Raw genomic sequence first — 23,755 nt, 5'->3', positions numbered from 1 at the left:
AGGGCCATCGGAACTCTTACAAGGGGATATAATGTGGCAACCATTTGAGTTACCACTCCAGTGGATGTATTGGGATCTCCAGTAGAAAAACAGAAAATTACGTAAGCCGGTGGTAAGAAGTTCGAATGTCCCATCAATCACGCACGTGTTTACAGGCCTGCATCGATAACTATCTCAGCTAAAGGCTCTATGCAGATTAAAACAAGATGTCTGTTAGGAAAAACAGACAACTCCCGAAGGCGTGGAACGGCTTATAACACGTGCCTGTGCAGTCGTCAACTCCAGATGAAATTCAACTATCATTAGTCATTCTCCAGAATGACTTTGTGTCGTGGTGAAATGCTCAAGGTCAACATCTTGAGCACTTGGTAAGACAGAGGTGATAATAAACACACGAACTATTCCTGAGTGAGGTACTTGCTTACATTTGGTATAATACGTCACACGCTTGTGGAACCTTTTCTCCTGAAAACGGGACAGTCGTTTGCGGCGCCGTTATCTTGCTTCTATTTGATAAGGTTTCGTACGTGTTACGTCGTTGAAGTTTTCTTAGAACCTTCTTTCAAATGTCACAGAAAAAAAGTATACAGGTGCATAGTAATAGTAATAATTTTAAAAAAATACAAAGTGGGTGTCGTAATTCGCGAACTATAAACGAAAAACTTAACTCGTGAACGTCAGGAGAATCACTATATTTCCAGCTATAATTTAGCGAAAACCATACCTCGATATCTTTATTCAATTTGGATATATATCGGGCTACCTGTCTTAGCTGCCTCGCCCTTTATGTGGCAGTTCAATCACTCTGAGTTGGAGTGCGACATAGGATCTCAGTAGGTTCTTACATTTCTGCCGCTTCTTGAGCTTCTCGTTGCCGACAGAATACAGCTGTCCTTTATAGGTCTCTGTCCGTATATTCGGTGAGTGTTGGTAAATTTTGGGTAAATAGTAAATTTTAGACTTCAGTCTAGTATTTGTTTTGACCCTTTGCTATACATTGTCAAGCGGCATGATCGCCCGACAGCTATTCAAGGTATTTATTCTTTCCATTATTTCACTGACATTCTTTGTACGTCTCGTATATAGTGCCTTCTCTCTGTCTTCCTTTGTGTCACTCAACATTCTTACTTCCATTCGTCTTCGAATTACTATGAGTTTTCTAACAATGAAATCATTTAATACACATACCTCACAGCCGTAAGTAATAACAGTTGGCATACATTGGTCAAAAACTGATTTCTTAATCTCAGTCGACATCTTAGACTTGGAAAGTAGAGAATCTTCAGAAACTTGCCAGCAGAATTTGCAACGTCGACCCACACTGAAGAGCCAAAGAAACTGGTTCACCTGCCTAATACCGTGTAGGGCCCCCGGGAGCACGCAGAAGTGCGCAGCATGACGTGGCATGGACTCGACTGATGTCTGAAGTAGTGCTGTAGGGAACTGACACAATGGATCCTGCAGGGCTGTCCATAACTCCGTAAGCGTACAAGGAGGTGGAGATCTCTTCTGAACGCCACGAAGCAAGGCATAGCAAATATGCTCGATAATGTTCATGTATGGGGGAGTTTGGTGCGCAGCGGAAGTGTCTAAACCCAGGAGAGGGATCCTGGAACCACTCTGTAGCAATTCTGGACGTGTGGGAGGTGACATTGTCCTGCTGAAATTGCCCAAGTCCATTGGAATGCACAATGAACATGAATGATGCAAGTGATCAGACAACATGCTTACGTACATGTCACTTGTCAGAGTCGTAACACTCCAACTGCATACGCACCAGATCATTACAGAGCCTCCACCACCCTGAACAGTCCCCTGCTGACATGCAGGGTCCATGGAATCAAGAGGTTGTCTCCATACCAGTGCGCGTTCATCGGCTCGATACAATTTGGAACGAGACTCGTCCGACCAGGCAACATGTTTCCAGTCATCAACAGCCCAATGTCGGTGTTGACGGGCCCGGGCGAGGCGTAAAGCTTTGTGTCGTGGAGTCATCAGGGGTACACGAGTGGACCTTCGGCTCCGAAAGCCCATATCGATGATGTTTCGTTTAATGTTTCGCACGCTGACTCTTGTTGATTGCTCAGCACTGAAATCTGCGGCAATTTGCAGAAGAGTTGCACTTCTGTCACGTTGAACGATTCTCTTCGGCCGTCATTGGTCCCGTCCTTGCAGGATCTTTTTCCGCCCTCAGCGATGCCGAAGACTTGATGTTTCTCCGGATTCCTGATATTCACGGTACACTCACGAAATGGTAATTCGGGAAAATCCCCATTTCATCGCTACTTTCAAGATGCTGTGTCATATCCTTCTTGCGCCGACTATAACATCACGTTCAGACACACTTAAATCTTGATAACCTGCCATTGTACTAGCACTAAACAGTTTAACTACTGCGCCAGACACTTGTTGCCTTTTATAGGCGTTGCTGACTCAGTGCCGTATTCTGCCTCTTTACATACAGGGTGTTTCAAAAATGACCGGTATATTTGAAATGGCAATAAAAACTAAACGAGCAGCGATAGAAATACACCGTTTGTTGCAATATGCTTGGGACAACAGTACATTTTCAGGCAGACAAACTTTCGAAATTACAGTAGTTACAATTTTCAACAACAGATGGCGCTGCGGTCTGGGAAACTCTATAGTACGATATTTTCCACATATCCACCATGCGTAGCAATAATATGGCGTAGTCTCTGAATGAAATTACCCGAAACCTTTGACAACGTGTCTGGCGGAATGGCTTCACATGCAGATGAGATGTACTGCTTCAGCTGTTCAATTGTTTCTGGATTCTGGCGGTACACCTGGTCTTTCAAGTGTTCCCACAGAAAGAAGTCACAGGGGTTCATGTCTGGCGAATAGGGAGGCCAATCCACGCCGCCTCCTGTATGTTTCGGATAGCCCAAAGCAATCACACGATCATCGAAATATTCATTCAGGAAATTAAAGACGTCGGCCGTGCGATGTGGCCGGGCACCATCCTGCATAAACCACGAGGTGTTCGCAGTGTCGTCTAAGGCAGTTTGTACCGCCACAAATTCACGAAGAATGTCCAGATAGCGTGATGCAGTAATCGTTTCGGATCTGAAAAATGGGCCAATGATTCCTTTGGAAGAAATGGCGGCCCAGACCAGTACTTTTTGAGGATGCAGGGACGATGGGACTGCAACATGGGGCTTTTCGGTTCCCCATATGCGGCAGTTCTGTTTATTGACGAAGCCGTCCAGGTAAAAATAAGCTTCGTCAGTAAACCAAATGCTGCCCACATGCATATCGCCGTCATCAATCCTGTGCACTATATCGTTAGCGAATGTCTCTCGTGCAGCAATGGTAGCGGCGCTGAGGGGTTGCTGCGTTTGAATTTTGTATGGATAGAGGTGTAAACTCTGGCGCATGAGACGATACGTGGACGTTGGCGTCATTTGGACCGCAGCTGCAACACGGCGAACGGAAACCCGAGGCCGCTGTTGGATCACCTGCTGCACTAGCTGCGCGTTGCCCTCTGTGGTTGCCGTACGCGGTCGCCCTACCTTTCCAGCACGTTCATCCGTCACGTTCCCAGTCCGTTGAAATTTTTCAAACAGATCCTTTATTGTATCGCTTTTCGGTCCTTTGGTTACATTAAACCTCTGTTGAAAACTTTGTCTTGTTGCAACAACACTGTGTTCTAGGCGGTGGAATTCCAACACCAGAAAAATCCTCTGTTCTAAGGAATAAACCATGTTGTCTACAGCACACTTGCACGTTGTGAACAGCACACGCTTACAGCAGAAAGACGACGTACAGAATGGCGCACCCACAGACTGCGTTGTCTTCTATATCTTTCACATCACTTGCAGCGCCATCTGTTGTTGAAAATTGTAACTACTGTAATTTCGAAAGTTTGTCTGCCTGAAAATATACTGTTGTCCCAAGCATATTGCAACAAACGGTGTATTTCTATCGCTGCTCGTTTAGTTTTTATTGCCGTTTCAAATATACCGGTTATTTTTGAAACACCCTGTATCTCTGTATTTGAATACGCATGCCTACACGTTTCTTTGGCGCTTCAGTGTGTTTCAGATTTTAAGGCCCCTTTCATATATGGAGTAGTCAAATGGAAACAAGGCAAATGGAAAAAATTGTAAACTGCTTATTGTTTCAAAATTAATCACTGTAATTGTTAATACATTTATCCAACTGCGAGGAAAGATTCTCAATGCCCTCACTGAAGAGTGTTTCCGGTTGCCTATGGAACCCATGGTTTAGGGGTAGTCTCTTTACGTAGTAGTCAAAACGTCCTCTCTGGTTAGAACGCAGCCGCTGCTTAAATTTTGAATCAGAATCATCACCAATGGCTACCGAAGAGTTCCGATATAAGAAGTCATCCGGCCTTTTTCCAAGATGCCGGAGGAGCTGACATATATTCACGGCACTGTCTTGCTCTTGGGGTGGGAAACTTCCCCTAAATGGCGGATGAGTCAGCAACGATCAGCGGTATGAGCACGCAGAAAGCAGTGGAAACCACAGCGTTATCCATGGGACCTGTGGCTTGTAACTGAAAAGTGTTACGATGATCCCTCCATTGGCAAAAGATTTCAGATTATTCCGCCATCCCGACCTATGAGCGGTAAATCGCAAGGGAGAGGCAACTGTAAGAAAAACTGCAATAAGGAAAGACCGAATGACATTCTATGGGTCTGAGCTTAGAATGCCGGAAGTTTGGACGTCGTAGGAATGATAGGAAACCTGAAAAGTGAAATACAGAGGCGAGATCTAGCTGGGTTGTGGGACAATGAAGGAAAATGGAAAGAAGGACTTCGAGACAGACAATTATAGGATTGTATGAATAGCAGCAGAAAATTATATAACGGGATTAGGATTGGTTATCAATGGGAAAGTAAGTCAGAGAGTGAGCTACTGTCAACAGTATAGTGACAGCGTTGTTTACAATAGATTCGATAGCAAACTAACACCGACAGCGATAGGTCAGATAAAACTGCCAGCGTCGCAAGTAACAGATGAACAAATAGGGAAAGTATGTGAGGATACTGAACTGATAATTCCATGTGTGAAGGAAGATGAAAGTGTAATAACCGTGGGAAATTGCATCACGGTTGTGTGGGAAAGAACAGAAGAAAATCTTACGGGAAAAAATTAGGACTGGCAGTAGGAATGAGAAAGGAGGAAGACCAACTAAGTTCTGTAGTAAATTTCAAAGGATAATACCGGACATTCTGTTCAAGAATAACAAGAGAAGAAAGTGTACCGTATTTGGAAAAAGACATGGGGAAGGTTCCAGCTGCATTACATCATGGTCTGACAGAGTTTACGAAATCAGATACTGGATTGTAATGTACAGCGCAGGCACATACGCAGGTCACAATTTAATAACTATGAAGAGTAAACTGAGGTTAAGAGAATCATCAGAAAGAATCTGTGTGGCAGTAAGTGGGATGGCGAAATACTGAGGAATGATGAGATAAGTTTGAAGTTCGCTAACGATGTGGATACTGCGATAAGGAAGACCAGTGTAGGGAATTTAGTTGAAGGGGAGTGGAAATCATAAAAAAAGCAATCACAGATGTTGCACAGACAAGCATAGGTACAAGGAAGGTAACTGTGAAGAAACAGTGGGGAACAGAATAAATATTTCAATTGATCGACGAGAAAAAGGAAGTACAAAAATTCTCAGCCAAAACTGGCCAGGAATACAACAATATAAATCTTTTACGAATGAAATAAATAGGAAGCACGGGAAGAAATCGAAAAAGGAGTAATCGATGGGAGGACTTTGTCAGCACTTGAAAAAATCAAACCAAACTTCGGTGAAATTAAAAACATTGCTGGTATCACCTAGGTGGTTCGTTCCGAGGCTCGCCTGTGTTTTGACAGCAGTATATGAAGACTTTCCTAATGGCTTGCTAGGCCTAAGGCAAGAAAGAATTTTCTGTTGGGGTTGTCTCAGCCTTTGGAGTTTCTCCTCCACCACAAGGCAGTGGTTCCCTTCTCATTTAATCCCCAGAAAGGACGGTTCTCTCATCTGCCAGCTACGCCGTTCCGAAGTCTTCCTTCTCCGCCGTCGCTGCTATCGTCACCTACGGTGGAGAAACATGGACAATGACAGAAAGGGACTGGAGCAGACTGCAAGCAGGGGTAATGAAATGTCTCAGAGCAGTCAAGAGAAAAACAACAATGAACAGAGTAAGGAATGTGGAGATTAGAAAGGACCTAATCAAGAAAGTATGAGAGAAGAAATGGAAAAAAAAGAAATTAAGATGGTATGGGCATATAAAGAGGATGCATGGGCAGAGACTCCCCAAAATTATTGAGGAACTAAAGATGGATGGGAAAAGACCTAGAGGGCGCCCAAGAGCACGGTGGAAAATGGGAGTGAGAATATCTGTAGAAAGGAGAGGTGTGACCTGGCAGCAAGTAGAGGAAGAAAAGTGATGGGAGGACCGAGCCAGATAGAGAGGACTCGTCAACACCCAGACCCGGCAGTAGCTGGAGCGGTATTCGGATATAGATAGACTGGTAACATCAAACGCGTAATGGGAATTCTACCATTAAATGCTGAGGAGTGAACGGAAAGGTAGAAAAGATATATTGAAAGCCAAAACGTCTGAAGACGTGAAAGAAGAAGAAACTGATGTCGATACGGAAGCTGCATGGGATTCAGTTTTAAATTCAGAACTTGAAAGAGCTCTGGAAGGCTTGAGATCAAATAAGGCAGAATGGATATATAACGTTCCACCGGAATTTCTCAAATAAATGGGGAAAATGGTAAGCAAACGACTATTCAAGTTGGTGTATAACATCAATGAGAGTGGCAACGTACCGCCAGACTATCGGAAAAATATCACTCACATAGTTATGAAAATAGTAACGGCAGGTAAGTGCGAGAACGATCGCACAGTCGGCTTAACAGCTCATGCTCGAAGCTGCTGATAAGAATAATACACAGAATAATGGGAAAGAAAACTGAATATCTGCCAAATGACGGTCACTTCGGCTTCAGGAAAGTTACATGCGCCCGAGAGGCAGTTCTGACGTTGTGTTTGTTAATGGAAGCCAGACTGAAGAAAAATCAAGACATGCGCGTAGGATTTATCGAACAAGAAGGAGCATTCGACAAAGTAAAATGATGCACGACAAGAGGAAGCATTCGACAATGCAAAATGATGCACGATGTTCTAAATTATGAGCAAAACAGAAGGAAACACGTAGGAAAGGAGGGTAACATATAATAGGTAACAGAACCAAGAGGGAGCTACAAGGTTGGGGGCCCAATAACGAATTTCTCGGTTTTTTTCTTAAGGGGTAAGACATGGATTCAGTCTTTCAGCCGTAGTGTTCATCTAGACATTGAAGAAGCAATGGCGGAAACTAAAAATGGCTCAAAAATTGGATTAAAAGTCAAAGTGAAAGGATATCGATGATAAGATACACAGATGATGTTGCTATCTTCAGTGAAAGTGAAGCAAAGTGAATAAGAATTGCAATATCTGTTGAGTAAAATGAACAGTCAAGTGATTACAGAAAATGGACTGAGCGTAAACCGGAAAAAGATGAATGTAATGACAAGCAGCAGAAATGAGAATAGCATGAGAATTGAGATCACTAAGTAGACGAAGTTAAGGAATTCCGCTAAAGCAAATTAACCCATGACACAGGTAGCAAGGAGGACATAAAAAGCAGTCTTCTACTGGCAAACAGGGCACTGCTGGCAAAGAGAAAGCCACTGGTATCAAATATAGGTTTTTATTTTAGAAGAACTTCCTGAGAGTGTGCATTTGGAACAGAGCATTGTATGGTAGTGAGTCGGAGACTGTGGAAAACAGTAACAGAAGACAGTCTAAGTGTTTAAAATGTGGGAAAGTTATATGGGCTGATAACCAGAACCGCCATAGAAATTAGCATAAACACTGAGAAGAAAAATGGGGCAGAATAACACAACATATGTTAAGACATCATGGAATAACTTCCATGGCACTAGAGGGAACTGTAGAGGATAAAAACTTTAGGGGAAGACAGAGTAGGTGTTCATGCAGAAAATGGACTACATCCAACAAATAATAGAAGACGCAGGGTGCAGGTGCTACTCTGATATGAGTAGGCTAGTAAAGGAGAGGAATTTCTAGCGGACCGTATCAGCAGACTAATTAAAAGAAAACTGGACAATGATTTCAGCCAGGCTTGCAACACTTCGTCCGAAGCATATCGACGGCTACAAATGTTTATCCTCGAGGTTCCAAATTATAGAAATCGCATTTCACGGGAAGAGATAGTGAACGTATGGAGGGTGTGAAAGTGCTGCCCCGCGAAATTACTATCAGCGTAGTCAAAACATTCTTGACATTCGCGTGGGGAGGCATTATCGTGCTAGAGAATGTCTCCATCCGCTACAATTGACTTGATGGCGCACTTCAGTTTTGGAAAAGTGTCTATGTACCGCTATACCTTAACTGTACCGCCATCTTCCAGGAAATCAATCAGCAGCGGGTCCTTGGAGTTTAAGAAAATAGACATTATGAGTTTTCCAGAGCTCGCGTGTCTGTCGTTTCGACTACACTGCAGAAGTTTCGTTGGCAAACCATAAACGCCCTTCATACAGTCCTGATGTGTCCCCAACCGTATCCATTTTTTTGGTGCCCTGAAGAAAGACATTCTTGGCCGTCGATCTCCTTCGAACAATGAGGTGCATGCCTGGATACAATAATGGAGCAAAAAAATTCCACGAAGGTAGTGAGCCTGTTGTCCCACAGCGGTACAAATATATTATCAGTTATGGTAATTACATTTGAAATAGTAAAAAGCTTACTTACTTTTTTCCATGCATCACGTTTTCATTTGTCTGCCCGTTGTATTTACAAGTTGACGGAGATAGAAGCACTCTATTATCCTTTGGAGTTCTCTACTTTCAGCAGGGATATTTCTTTATATTAAGCTTATCATTAAGGACATTTTAGAACCCGTGACTATTTATTGAATGTAAATACATAAATCTGCAACAAGTCCCTTTGTTGAATAGTTATTTAATATTCCTTGAACCGATTTTCGAACCTTTTCAGGTTCATCTTCAGATGGCTTTCTGAAAGTTACAGCAATGTTTCTAGCATAATGTTGGGTGCTGCCTCTGTGACAAGAAGATGGAGCACGCTTTAATGTATCGCCATGAGTATAGTTTATCGGTCGTTATGGATGCTAAATTTTAGTTTTGTACTTACTGAGATAGTATGGGCGGCTTTTTTCCCTTAGTGTCCACCTGTCTGCTTCCATTTTGACGATCAGTTGGTTCATCACTTTACACACTTTCACACAATCTGAATGCACTTATACTGTGATAGCGAAATTTTGCCAATATCCAACATATTCTATACAACTGTTGCTTGTAACAAATCTCTTGACAAAGATATGGCATAGGCCAACTTTGCTCAGAGATGTATTTTATTTTTGTTGACATGTATTAAAGCCGATATATCGGCATAGGCTTTAATCTGACTGGCGGTAACATGAGAGCACAAAAAAAAAAAATTAATGAATTACTAGAAGTACAAATTTCAACTGATCTGATGTCTTGTTTCTGTTTGTAGATTAACCTTAAATACAGTCAATTTATGAGAAAATACTTTGATGAAGACTGGCAATAATATATTTCGCCCCAATGTCCATTTATTCATCGTGAGATACGTTTTATCAAAGCTCATTTCTGGACCAACTTCTAGGACAGACTGGTGTAAGTTCGCCAACAAATATTTTAAGGTCTTCTATAGTATCTTCAAAAAGAACAGTGCCAGTAGCAGATCCCAGGTTATCTCGTTCGAAAAACCGGGATCCCGTTTCTTTCCAGTTCAGTTTAAATATTGATTTTTCTAGGATTCCTGAAAATAGTTTTGCAAATACAGTGTCACCTTCTTTTACAAACTTTTCAATGGGAAATTCATTAGTTTCTTCAACAACACTCACGGACGCTGTGGAGCTTTTGTAAAGGTTATATACAATTATATATAGCAGTGATCTGTTCCGTGTTCTTTTAGAATCTCAAACAACGCTGGACGATTGATCGAATCGAATGCCTTTTCAAAATCTGCAATTGTAAAGAGAAGATTCAAATGGTACTTATTCGTTGCACATGATATTTGCTATTTGTTTCACATACAGCGAGGATACGTGGGGTAAACTGTGCCAAATTTTGTGTGAAATCAGCTTCCTCTGTGGGTTGAGGCAATCAAGAGTAGTTCCTATACATATAGTCAGTTTCAGATAACAAGGAGACCGTAAGTACTTGCCTCACCGGTTTGATTCATGTTTACAGAGTGTGTAAAGCATGGCTATGACTTTAACATGTATGAAAAGTAACGCGCAACACTCAGCCGTTTTCGAGAAAATCGAGTCTGAAATTTTTAGGCATGCCTATATACTTACGTGTGGCAACTAGTAGGCAAGGGGTCCGTAGCCGACCCAGTAAAGTCGCCCTTCGGTAAGCTAGAGGCCGTCTTGTTTACGTCCTCTCAGCGCAGTTCACTCGTGGAGTTGTTTACGTGGTTCTAACGTCTCTGAGCGCTATATTTCCTTAGAAATAGAATGGCTTATGCCCACAAAAAAACGACACTGAAGATCTTCTTCTCACCTGAATACTCTCAAATGGTTCAAATGGCTCTGAGTACTATGGGTCTTAACATCTGAGGTCATCAGTCCCCTAGAATTTAGAACTACTTAATCCTAACTAACCTAAGAACATCACACACATCCACGCCCGAGGCAGGATTCGAACCTGTCACCGTAGCGGTCGCGCGGTTCCAGACTGAAGCGCCTAGAACCGCTCGGCCACTGCGGCCGGCTGAATACTCTAGACCGAAAGAACTTGAAATCAAATAGTTTATCGAGAAGTGAAAATTGATTGCAACGATTGTTGGAGTCCACCTGTCTATTGTGAAACTGATTAATGACGCAGCATATGACAGAATTCTACGTGTAACTGGAATTGGTCTTAAGTTCCGTCACATCGCTGACGTAACTGTGGAACATGTAGGACTTGGACTGTGGACGATCTGTGCATTTGTGCTCCCTTTCGAGGTGCCTTCAGAGGTAGCGACATCTGCTTTCCACCCATATGGAAAGGTGATTAGTCATAAAGATGAAATGTAGGTTCAGTACACCAGATACCCTGTTCTCCATGGCGTACGACAGATCCGCTTAAAGCTAATCAAAAGTGTGCCATCCTACTTACACATTGGCGGGTGCCGCGCAAATATAATTTATGATGGCCAACCGAAGACGTACGCTGAATGTTCCCAAGGAGGACACCTCCGTTCCAGCTGTATGCCATGCAGAATCGCACGGCTACCGCCTGGTTACAAGCTGGCCACGACCGTCCAGACGAAGCCCCCGCTGACGTTTGTACAGTTCTCCATAACGACTCCCAACTGCAGTCACCACTGCTCCTACTACTGAGATCTACATCTACATCTACATCCACTCCGCAAGTCACCTCACAGTGTGTGGCGGAGGATACCTTGAGTACCTCAATCGGTTCTCCCTTCTATGCCAGTCTCGTATTGTTCGTAGAAAGAAAGATTGTCGGTATGCCTCTGTGTGGGCTCTAATCTCTCTGATTTTATCCTCATGGTCTCTACGCGAAATAAACGTAGGAGGGAGCAATATACTGCTTGACTCCTCGGTGAAGGTATGTTTTGGAAACCTCAACAAAAGTTGAGTCTTCGACGGGAGTTTATCTATCATCTCCGTTACGATTTCGTGATTACTAAATGATCCTGTAACGAAGCGCGCTGCTCTCCGTTGGATCTTCTCTATCTCTTCTATCAACTCTATCTGGTACTGATACCACACCGCCGTATCTGGTGCGCCTAAGGGTGTCGCAGATGAAACGACGCCATTGTCCCTTCCTCCAGTCTTGTGCAGTGGTGAGCAATTTCTGTGCAGGGGATGGCTTTTGTGCTTGTTCATACAGATTTGGAAATGAAGTCCATGACCATGGTGGAAATAATTATATTTCACCTGATGATGAAGAATGGGATCGAAGAGCAGGCATCATTTGAGGATTACGTGAACCCAAGACTATCTTCCCTGTGTCAGAGTCGCTTATCTCAATGGACTTTCCCATCTGCAGCTGACGTCTTCGCTAGTGTGATTCGCCGCCCGCATAAGCACCGCTTACACACTTTTGTTACCGCGTCACATGCTAACGACGCCACCAGGTGGCATCCAGCGTTGGGTGAGCAGTGGTCGTAATATTCTGGTTTATCAGTGCAGTGGGACGCTGATGCTGTTGCTGGTGGTGGTTTGCGGGCCGCCCAGCATAGTGGTTGTCAGCACCTGCACAAATTCCCAATCTCTCCATTTCCAGTCTCGCCCTTCCCGAATGATGATGAGATGATGAGGACAACACAAACACCTAGTACCCGGGCGGAGAAAATCGTCGACCACGACCGACCGGGAATTGAATACGGGACCCCGTGATTCTGGGGCAGCAACGCTAACCAGGAGACCGCGATCTGCCGACTGTGTACTGGGAGGGTGGGCGGTTGGGGCAGGCAAAATTTGTAGAAGTGCAGGAGGGGAGTGGGGTAGGGATATGGGAGGCGCTCTCCTCTCCTCCTTTTCTTGACCTCGGTATGTGGCAGGATTTCATGTTTCCTGGAATGACGTTGGAGATAAGGAAGTACTAACCCTACAGATGACGAAATGTAGGCGCGGTTTTCTCAGCTGTCATGTAACACCAAAAAGTGCTGACAGGGAACAAGTCAGAGATTTTGGCCAGAACCGCTCTAACCTACAATTACTTCCAAGTTATAAACGTTGCTTAATGTGACTGTGACGACCATCTGTATCTACGAAGCACTGGAACCGCCCTGGGGATACCTTTCCACGATTGTTCGCACTACTTTTAAAACGGTGGACCATGGAATGTTCAGCTGTCGTGATACAGCTCAGGCGGTGCTTGGAGATTGAAACACGTATGTAACATAGCAGCGATGGCGAGGCATTGTAGCATCTGTGACCAGAGAGTATGCGCTTGACCGCGCGAGTGTTGCGAGCGGTTCTCAGTCTGTCAGTCTGTCGTTGCGAGTCTGTAGCTCTGTCCAGTTGAGGGCAGTACTCTGTCAGTAGTCGTCGCGTGCAGTACGCTAGTAGTCGTCATGCAGAGCGGTCGGTCAGTGGTAGCAGCCCAGTGGGGTTGCGTGATGTGGTCTGGCGACAACACTGGTCAAGATGCTGAATGAGGTATACTGTTAATTAAGATAATCATCGGATAATGTAAAGTTTAATTATTGTAACTAATTTTCAACAAGTGCCCCCAATATTAACTTTGATTTCAAAAGCAATTTTACATAAAATTTTCATTTAATTGAAGTAACTATTTCGTTCCACTTCCCCTAAACAAAAGTTTCAGTTTTCAATTAGATTACAAAAAAAAAAAAAGGAATATTATTATTTGCAATGCAGTTCCTCCAAGCGGTGCGCAAGAACAAGAGCAGAAATTTGATTAGGTGTTGTAATGAGGTAAGAATTTTAATTTTGATTTTTTGCACAGGGCCAAAGACCGATATTTCGGTTTAATTGAATTATCATTATCACTGAGATTTCCTTATCACTGAATGGACTTTAATTTTTTTGTGAAGAACTTATATTTGAGTCAGATCGCGATTCTCACTTTTATTGTCATTAAATTTAATTGCTAGGGAGGTTACGTTTGGCTCCCATTTGTATTAAGTATTGTCTTTACATTCTTATAAATTTTTGTGGGGGAGGTTACACTTGGCGACACCCAGTCCAGGATGGTATTTCGTTGAGAGTCTTTTGAGCAACAGTCAGATATCTGCTCTTATTTGCTTAGATATAATTAGGATTTGGCGCAACGCTTTTATTAACTTGTGACTTTCCTTCTACAGGTCAACGGCAATTTGTTGCTTTATTGTATTTGTGTGTTGTTTTTGCATTGTGCTTATTTGTTTTGTGAAAAATTTTGACTATTGTAAAAATGCCGCGAAAGACTGTGAATAGTGTATCGCGAGGTATTATGAACGAAATTACCGACTTAAACAGCGTGACCGATAGTAATTGTGACACGCAGTGTAATGATGACAATCCTGCGTTCACTGACAATCAGTGCGTTCTAACAATTAGTAATGATGTAGACCTTAATGATGAACAAACGAACTCGATTGTGTCTTGTGTTGATTTGACGACAATTGATGACGCGGGGCATACTATTGTAATGAGCGCTGCCCTGCTTAACACAACCGATTTACTAAATTCACGTGACGAGCAGACAAATTTGTCTAATGAAAATGAACAGATCACACAAAGTAGGACAGATTTATTTAATTCCGAAACAATGACTGATAGTATACATTTGACTGACAAACCTTTTTGTAAATCTCAAAATGACCAAATGGTTACAGAAAGTGAAACAATTCCAGATCCACCATTAAACAGCACTGAGAATAGAAATGCTGACTTTGAGTCGAATCCAATTATGGCATTGTTGATACAAATGACTAAGCAGTTTAATGAAAGATTTGATAACAATTCCAAACAACTTAGTGAACAGGACAAAAAATTTAATAAAATTAATGAAAAACTTGACAATAATGACGAAAATCTCAAACAACTTAGTGAACAGGTCAGACAACAGAATGAAAAATTAGACGACAATTCCAGACAGCTTTCAAATTAGAGCCGTTGCCGCGCAGTGCCATGACACTAAGGAACAGTTGCGCGTGGAAATTGAGGCTTATTCAAAAAAAAATAGCGAAGAAATTAAGTCTGTTGCGCAAGAATTAAGGGAAATGCAGACAGCCGCAACAGAAACACTCAGAGACGAAATTAGCGGAGTCGCTAAACAATGCTCTGAAAAAGCTACACAATTACGGGATGAGTTTAAAGCAATGACGGTAGAACTTTCGCGCACAATGGACGCAAAGATAGATGCGAAATTCGAACAACAGAACACTCAGATTAACGAGCGCTTTAATCAGCACATACAAAACAGTGATACGCGTTTCCGCAAATTTATTCAAGATCAAAACAAAGTAAAACGACAAGTCATGGAAACAATCACTGCACAAAGACAAGAGGACAAACGTAAAATATTCGCGAAAGCGAAGACGTATGTAGACAATAATATTACTACAGTGTCCGGCAAAATTAATACCATAGAACAATTGAACGCGGAATTAAGGGATGAAATTTCTGATCTTAAATCAAAAACAGATACACACACAGTAAATATTCAAACAGTGACAGACAGATTCGAACAATTAGAACTAACACAGGATTGCGATGTCATCAAAGCTGATGTTAAAAAACTGAGCGAAACTACGCGTAAGTTGCAAAAACAGATTAATGCGTCCGATTCTAAAACCGATGATCAGGCAAAAATACTGAATGAAAAATATGATGAATTATCCAGTCGTATTGATGCTATCGAAAATACTAATGACAATAAATCAGACGATACTGCACCGGTTTCATTTATCCAAACACCTGAATTTCAAAATTTACAGCAGGCAATTAATGAGATCGATTCGTCTAACAACACGTTACGGAGGAAGTTGTCAAGTTTACAACAAGAAGTAACAGAAACGAAAAACACTTCAGTTAATAACATACAGCAGACGCCACGTTGCGAGCATTTGTCAGAGTCACGCAGCGTGTATAATGTGAACAATTTACAGAGACTACGCGACTTAAAATCCGAAAAGCCACGCGACTTAAAATCTGAAAAGCTACGCAACTTGAAATCCGAAATGACACAGACGAACAGATTCACACACAAACCTGAACGTGTTATCAAACTGAGTGACGAGAACGTAGATTTCGAGCAATTTGCATTTGTAAGAAAATGTAAGGAATTTAATAATGACAGCGTACAGGTACACGATTTGCACTGTATACGACAATTTATCTTTGTACATTCACCGCTATTACCTGTAATGCAGAAACTAGCTTTGAACCAGAGGCGACAATTTGCTATTGTATTTTCATCAGCATTACGTATTATGCAGAAACTGGAATTAGCAAGAATACAGCGACTTACTTTTGGAATTTTATCGCTATTGCTTGAAACGCAAAAGCTAAAATTTATTTGCAGTGCGTAAAAGACCTCAGGGGATTCATTACGCTTTAATGAATATGTGCCGTAGCAAGCATAGGGCCCCGAGCTGTAGTAGTGCTATTTCATCTTTAGTTTTCTGCACTGCTGCCTTTTCTTCTACTATCCTTTGTATCTATCAAAACTGCTCTTCAACTATTGCTCTATCTAGAATTAAGAAATATTGTACTGAAAATCCGATGTGACAAATTTTTAGCGAATGTGACAATTTTCATTAGGCACTCCAGAATCACGAGAACTTAAATAACAGATAAAAATCGTAATCATCAGTAATGTGTAAAATTAACAGCAAACGCATTTTTTGGTAACAATAGACGTTTTTCACCACAATAGCATGAAAGTCAACCGCTTAGCATACGTAACCAACAATGTAGTCTACAAGGTCAACCAAACTTTAATGTTTCGCCGCGTGCACGTATAGTCCCAGCTCCAACAAATGGTAACGCATGGCAGCAAAGAAATAACTACGTACAGACAACACTCTACTTCAACTCGTATCGCAATACACCGTATAGGAATGACTATCACGACAGACGTAAAAATAATGAGCACAATTCTCGGCGTACATTTAATAACAGTCGATCTTATGAGCAGCAACAACATATTATCATGAATGAAACAGACAATAGGTGTCATCCATAGCGTAACACGTCAGTAAGAAATAACAGAGCAGTTCATATAGTAGATATGCCACAATATTCTCCGGTAATTAATAGCACGTACGACAGAATTTGACCAGACACAGTACAGATTGCATATTCCAGTAACGCAAACATTACTTTGGACACGCAGAATTTTGCTCACGAGAATGTTATTTGAAACATGCTTTGTTGAATGCTCCACTTTTATCGCACCCCGATCTTACTAGAAATTTTTCCATTGCCACCGACAGTTCCAACACCGATTTAGGCGTACATATTTTCCAGGAAATTGAAGAAGATGGTTCAACAGTAATTAAAAACATCGCATTTGCAAGCCGCATTCTGTCACCTGCTGAGCGAAATTATTCTGTTACAGAACTTGAAACATTATGTGTTGTATGGGCTTTTACGAGATTTAGGCACTTTCTTTATGGCAGACACACCACCGTCTACACAGACCACAGAGCAATACAATTTTTGCTTTCAGCTAAATTTACTCACGACAGATTAAGCAGATGGAAACTTTATTTGCAAGAATTTAATTTTACGATTGTTCACATTCCCGGCACACAAAATGTTATAGCAGACGCACTATCGCGTTCTCTCGGCAACAATCAGCAAGACGTAGCAACCAACTTCTGCAAAACAAATTTCAGTGTCATGTACATTCAGCAAGTTGCATTTGAAAACTTTATTTCATCGTCATTACAGGACATAGCACAAGAGCAAAATAAGGACAATGTGTGGAAAGAAATTAAACACCTTTGGGAAGATAAGAAAAATGTTACGATTAGGAACCACTACACTGTACGCAATGACATTCTGTTTCGCCGCTCTCATCCTGACAGCAACAATTGGTTATTATGCATTCCTGACGAACTGGTTAACAAATTAATTTGGTACACTCATTTAAGTTACGCACATTACGGAGCACGAAAATGTTTTCTTATACTGAGACAGAACTCTTATTTTACTAACATGGAGAAACGTATACGACGAGTTTTAGCGTCTTGTAAAATTTGCCAGAAAGCTAAATCAGACACCACTTCACATATTCCTCCATTATATCCGATTATACCTGTTACATTAAGACACATGGCCGCTGTAGATATTTTTGGTCCGATTCCGAGAACTAACAGAGGTTTTTGCTTCATCTTTGTCGCTGTTGAGCTCACTTCAAAATTTGTTACTTTCACTCCGTTACGTAAAGCTACTGCTAAAACTGTTTCGAAAGCATTTGTAAAACATTTTCTATTTCATGTAGGGCATGTGATGAAAGTAATTTCTGACAATGGATCACAATTTCGTAGTAGTGTATGGACACGCATGTTACGAGCCAGAAACATTTCTCCGATCTATATATCCAAGTACCACGCTTCTTCGAACCCCTGTGAACGGTTAATGAAAGAAATTGGTAAACTGTGCCGAATATACTGCCACAAAAGACATATTGATTGGGATACACACATACTCTCATTCCAAGATGTAATTAATTCCATTCCAAATGAATCCACTATGCTATCTCCGTCTATTATACTGAAAAACGTTGAACCACCAAACAAAATTAAAGAATTAGTAAACTTCCCTATATGTCGTCGACTAAGACACCACGAAATAATTGACATTGCGCTGAACAACATCAAACGTGCCGCAGAGCGCCGGAGAAGACAGCAAAAACAGGTTTGTAGACGCCGAGACTTTCACGTTGGACAGAAAATATTAGTACGTACACATTATTTATCCAGTAAATTAAAAGGTAAGTGCAGTAAATTTGAACTTCTATACGCAGGTCCATATCGGATTCGCAGCATCCCTCACCCCAATGTTGTACACGTCGAAACTTTGAGAACTAGAAAATCGAAAGGCAATCACCATATCTCAAACATTAAACCGTTTATTGAATGAAGACACTTTATGATTCAACACACTATGATGTCATTTATTAATGCAATTATTTCACTTGACTAATTACTGATGATTATCGTATTTTTTCTTGGCAAGTGCCCGGCAAGGTAAGGTTAGCAGGTCGCTTTTCTTGTCGTTACACATCAGACCGTGCACATTTTCCACTTTTTTTGTGTATATGATTGTACTCCAGTTTTGTTTGTATGCACTGTGAAATAGTTAAGATATAACACACCTGTTGACTTTGACATTTTTTGACTTATGACATCTCAACATCGTGACTGTTTTACATTTTTGCTGCTGCATTGTATTATTCTGTGTACATTTTTGCATCTGAACACTGTCAATGTCTTTGACATATTACGTTTTCTGTCATGTTATGCTGTATGGTTAATTATGTTACCATAAACCAGTCATTATTTAGTGGGTATATGATTTAAATGCAAGACATTAATCTCTGTTCATCAATTTCAGTAAGAAATGGTGCGTGTAAGAAATAAATTCAACAGAAATGGGAATTTCACCTACGGAATAAACGAAAGAAGATGCAATAACTTGATGAGGAGGAGTAAATGGGTCAGGATTAACAAGCATTAACAGGAATATACTATACTCATCGTAGAATAGCAGTCTTAACTAATTTTTCTTTCAGAATACAAGGTGATTGATGCAGGCTGTCAGACAGAACTACACATCTTAGTTTTTAGTGATGAAATATGCTAGAGATAAGGAATAGTTGTATAATGAGTAATGAAGTGATTTTTTGCAGATGATAATGAATACTGATGAATAATGATGAAGGATATGGTATTATGAATAATGAAGTTTTTCTTTACAGGTGATGATAATAATGAAGCTATGATAATATGGATAATGAAGTGATTGATAATGAAGTTTTTTCTTTACAGATGAGGATAATGTTGGAGTTTTATATTTATGCTATGTAGTTATTTAAGTATTTGTTGCAGTTTGTTTTGACAGCACGTGTTATATTGCATAGTAGGATGACGGAAAGTTTTGGAAAGGACAGCTATGGAACACATTTTATACACATTTCACTACTTGTTAATTCGAAGTTCACTACTTTTCAGCATAGTGTGCGTTTCTTCTTTCAGGTCAATAATCCATTTTGTATTTTTTCCAGGAGAAGCTTGTCATGATACTTACTAAAACTGTTACTTCTTATACCTGTTCTAGTACTTGCATTTTTTTTTTTACCCATTTGTGTTTACCATTTATAAATGTAATCACATATACTGCCTTGTTACATAACCTTGCTACAGCTGACTCATGACGAATGACGTTACCTATCCTCATTTGCAGCAATAGGTCAAAAGCAAAAAGTGTTATGCCTCAGCAATTAATTATCGATCCCAACGCAATGCATTGCTAACAAAAAAATGTACTAACAGTCCCAAATAGTGATACCAGTTTGAGAAAATTCTGAATAATACCGATTAGCTCTGAATAGTATGTCACTTGAGTAATGACTTCTTAATGAGACAACAAAAATACACATATATATAAAATAATGCTTAGTAACTGGCTAGTAATTGCCACTGTTATTGTAATGAGACTACTTATAATCCCCATGATTATTAATGCTATGACTATAATTAACTGATTTTTAATAATGACTTCATAATGATCTGAATAATACTGAATGAGGAACAATGCTTTATACTATTCGATACCTGATGGCCACTGAGTGCCAATAATTAGTGTCACTTAATGAATTGTTATTAATTATGCCATTAATTAGCTCTTGTTTTCAATGTTCATACTTTGTAATTGGAAATGAATGTGACTGTTTAATAATGCTTTGTAATTAGAAGAAGGCTAATGATTCTTACTAGATTGGAATGACACATAATTAATTAACTATGCTATTGTTTCATAATGCTTTGTGATTAGGAAAAAGCTAATGATTATTACTATTGGAAGACAAATGATTAATTAACTATGCTATACTTTATAACTGGAAATGAATGCGATTGTTTCATAATGCTTTGTAATTAGAAGAAGGCTAATGATTCTTACTAGATTGGAATGACACATAATTAATTAACTATGCTATTGTTTCATAATGCTTTGTGATTAGGAAAAAGCTAATGATTATTACTATTGGAAGACAAATGATTAATTAACTATGCTATACTTTATAACTGGAAATGAATGCGATTGTTTCATAATGCTTTGTAATTAGAAGGCTAATGATTCTTACTATATTGAAATGACAAATGATTAATTAACTATGCTTTATAATTGGAAATGAATGTGACTGTTTAATAATGCTTTGTAATTAGGAAAAAGCTAATGATTATTACTATTGAAATGACAAATGATTAATTAACTATGCCATACTTTGGAACTGGAAAAGAATGCGATTGTTTCATGATGCTTTGTAATTAGGAGAAGGTTAATGATTAATACCATATTGGAATGACAAGTGATTAATTAACTATGCTATGCTTTGTAACTGGAAAAGAATGCGATTATTTAATAATGCTTTGTTACTAGGAAAAGAAGATTACTGATTCTATGTAAAACAATTAATGAACATTTTTGTGTAATACTACAAACATGGTACAGAAATGTTCAATAACTGGGCTATGAATGCCGCAAACTACTACTGTAATTGACAATATTATGTGACTTAATGTCCTTCACCTTATGAGCTAACTACCCTGAATTACTGCAATGTCCATTTGTCCTGTTTATCCTAGTGATCATGGAGCACTATATTTGGTTTTGCACTAATTCTACGTTGACGTGCCGTGTAAGAGCGTGGTGTTGACACGACATGCTGTCCACCACCGTGAGCGATGAAGACGTTATCATGGTCCCACTGTTTGGTGTACCTAATGTACTGCCAAAATGAAAACATGAAACATTAATACGACAGTTCAGTGTCTTGGCTACACTGATAAATTCTGAGGGCAAAAGAACTTCAAGTTGTGTCACTTGGTGTTGTACTTCTGTGGAAAGATATGGACTTTGAAAACAGCTGTGTGCAATCTAAAGTGCTACAACCATGATGCAATCCTTCCCTTTCCTATCCTAATTCTTGTCACATAGTGAAAATCATTTTTGCTAACATTATTTATGTTCATGACTATACATTTTTTCATTTCGCTAAACTCCAGTGCGAGTACACTTATGTCACTTGTCGATATGATTTTTTTTTTGCTATTATGTTTATTTATTGCCAAAATGCTAAAGACATTTTTTTGATTTGTTGTGAAGTACAGTATATGTGCACTTTTGTCTTTTATATTGTATATACATTTTTTATTTTCTGAACTACAGTGCATGTGCACTTCTGTTAGGTGTTAATATGTTTTCTACTGAACTTCAGTGCCTGGACACTTTTCTCATTTTTCAATATGATTTCTACTATTCTGTATATTCAATACTTTAATGCGAATGCACTTATGTCATTTGTTACTAATTGTACATACATTTCATCAATTACTGATATGTTCTCAACTGCAGTGCATCTGCACTCATGTCACTTGTCAACATAATATTTTGCCAGTCTGTTTATTTGTTCTGAATATGCTAAAGAATTTTTTTTCAGTGCCTGTGCACTTTGTTATCTGTCAAATAATTTGTATATACATTTTTCTGATTTGCTCCTATGTTTTGTACTCACATTTTGTCTTTGTCTGATATATTTTGTACTTAGTGCGTGTGCACAACATTTAAATATTCTGTAAGTTGTAGAATTTTGTTAGTTAAAGAAAAATTTTGCCGCGCTTGGCAAGTCCAAATGACTCACCATCGCTGCCAAATTTTTGCCCCCCCAGTGGAGGGTTATGAAACACGTATGTAACATAGCAGCGATGGCGAGGCATTGTAGCATCTGTGACCAGAGAGTATGCGCTTGACCGCGCGAGTGTTGCGAGCGGTTCTCAGTCTGTCAGTCTGTCGTTGCGAGTCTGTCAGTCAGTCGTTGCGAGTCTGTAGCTCTGTCCAGTTGAGGGCAGTACTCTGTCAGTAGTCGTCGCGTGCAGTACGCTAGTAGTCGTCATGCAGAGCGGTCGGTCAGTGGTAGCAGCCCAGTGGGGTTGCGTGATGTGGTCTGGCGACAACACTGGTCAAGATGCTGAATGAGGTATACTGTTAATTAAGATAATCATCGGATAATGTAAAGTTTAATTATTGTAACTAATTTTCAACAAGTGCCCCCAATATTAACTTTGATTTCAAAAGCAATTTTACATAAAATTTTCATTTAATTGAAGTAACTATTTCGTTCCACTTCCCCTAAACAAAAGTTTCAGTTTTCAATTAGATTACAAAAAAAAAAAAGAATATTATTATTTGCAATGCAGTTCCTCCAAGCGGTGCGCAAGAACAAGAGCAGAAATTTGATTAGGTGTTGTAATGAGGTAAGAATTTTAATTTTGATTTTTTGCACAGAGCCAAAGACCGATATTTCGGTTTAATTGAATTATCATTATCACTGAGATTTCCTTATCACTGAATGGACTTTAATTTTTTTGTGAAGAACTTATATTTGAGTCAGATCGCGATTCTCACTTTTATTGTCATTAAATTTAATTGCTAGGGAGGTTACGTTTGGCTCCCATTTATATTAAGTATTGTCTTTACATTCTTATAAATTTTTGTGGGGAGGTTACAAGGTCGTATTTGCGTCCAGTATTCTCAGCCTTGGCCACAGTAACTTCTTCAGCAGTTTTTGGCGCAGTTGGTCGTCGACCTCCCCACGAGCAGTTGCCAAATTGCTAGTTAATTTGAACTTCCGCATCGCGTTCTTCAACCACGGTGCGGACAGAGGACCTCTCTGTATTCGTGTAATGCGTCGATACTCGCGAAGAGCAACTGCACTTTTGCTGTTGTTTTGACAAAATAGCTTTACAAGTAAATCCTGCTGTAACTGAAATGCAAACTGATCTGTGTGTCTCAGCCCTTCGTCGCCGTACCAATACCGGTGCCTGTATGACACTGACACTACTAACAACCCAAATCCTGTGGCGCTCATTCTGAAGATCATTCCTAGGAACCGATATGATAAATAGTCTTGTGTCTACACTGGCACAAGTAGCGAAAGTTTAAC

The sequence above is a fragment of the Schistocerca serialis genome, chromosome 7 (assembly GCF_023864345.2).
Source record: "Schistocerca serialis cubense isolate TAMUIC-IGC-003099 chromosome 7, iqSchSeri2.2, whole genome shotgun sequence".
NCBI lineage: Eukaryota > Metazoa > Arthropoda > Insecta > Orthoptera > Acrididae > Schistocerca > Schistocerca serialis.
This window is presented reverse-complemented; position numbering follows the sequence as displayed.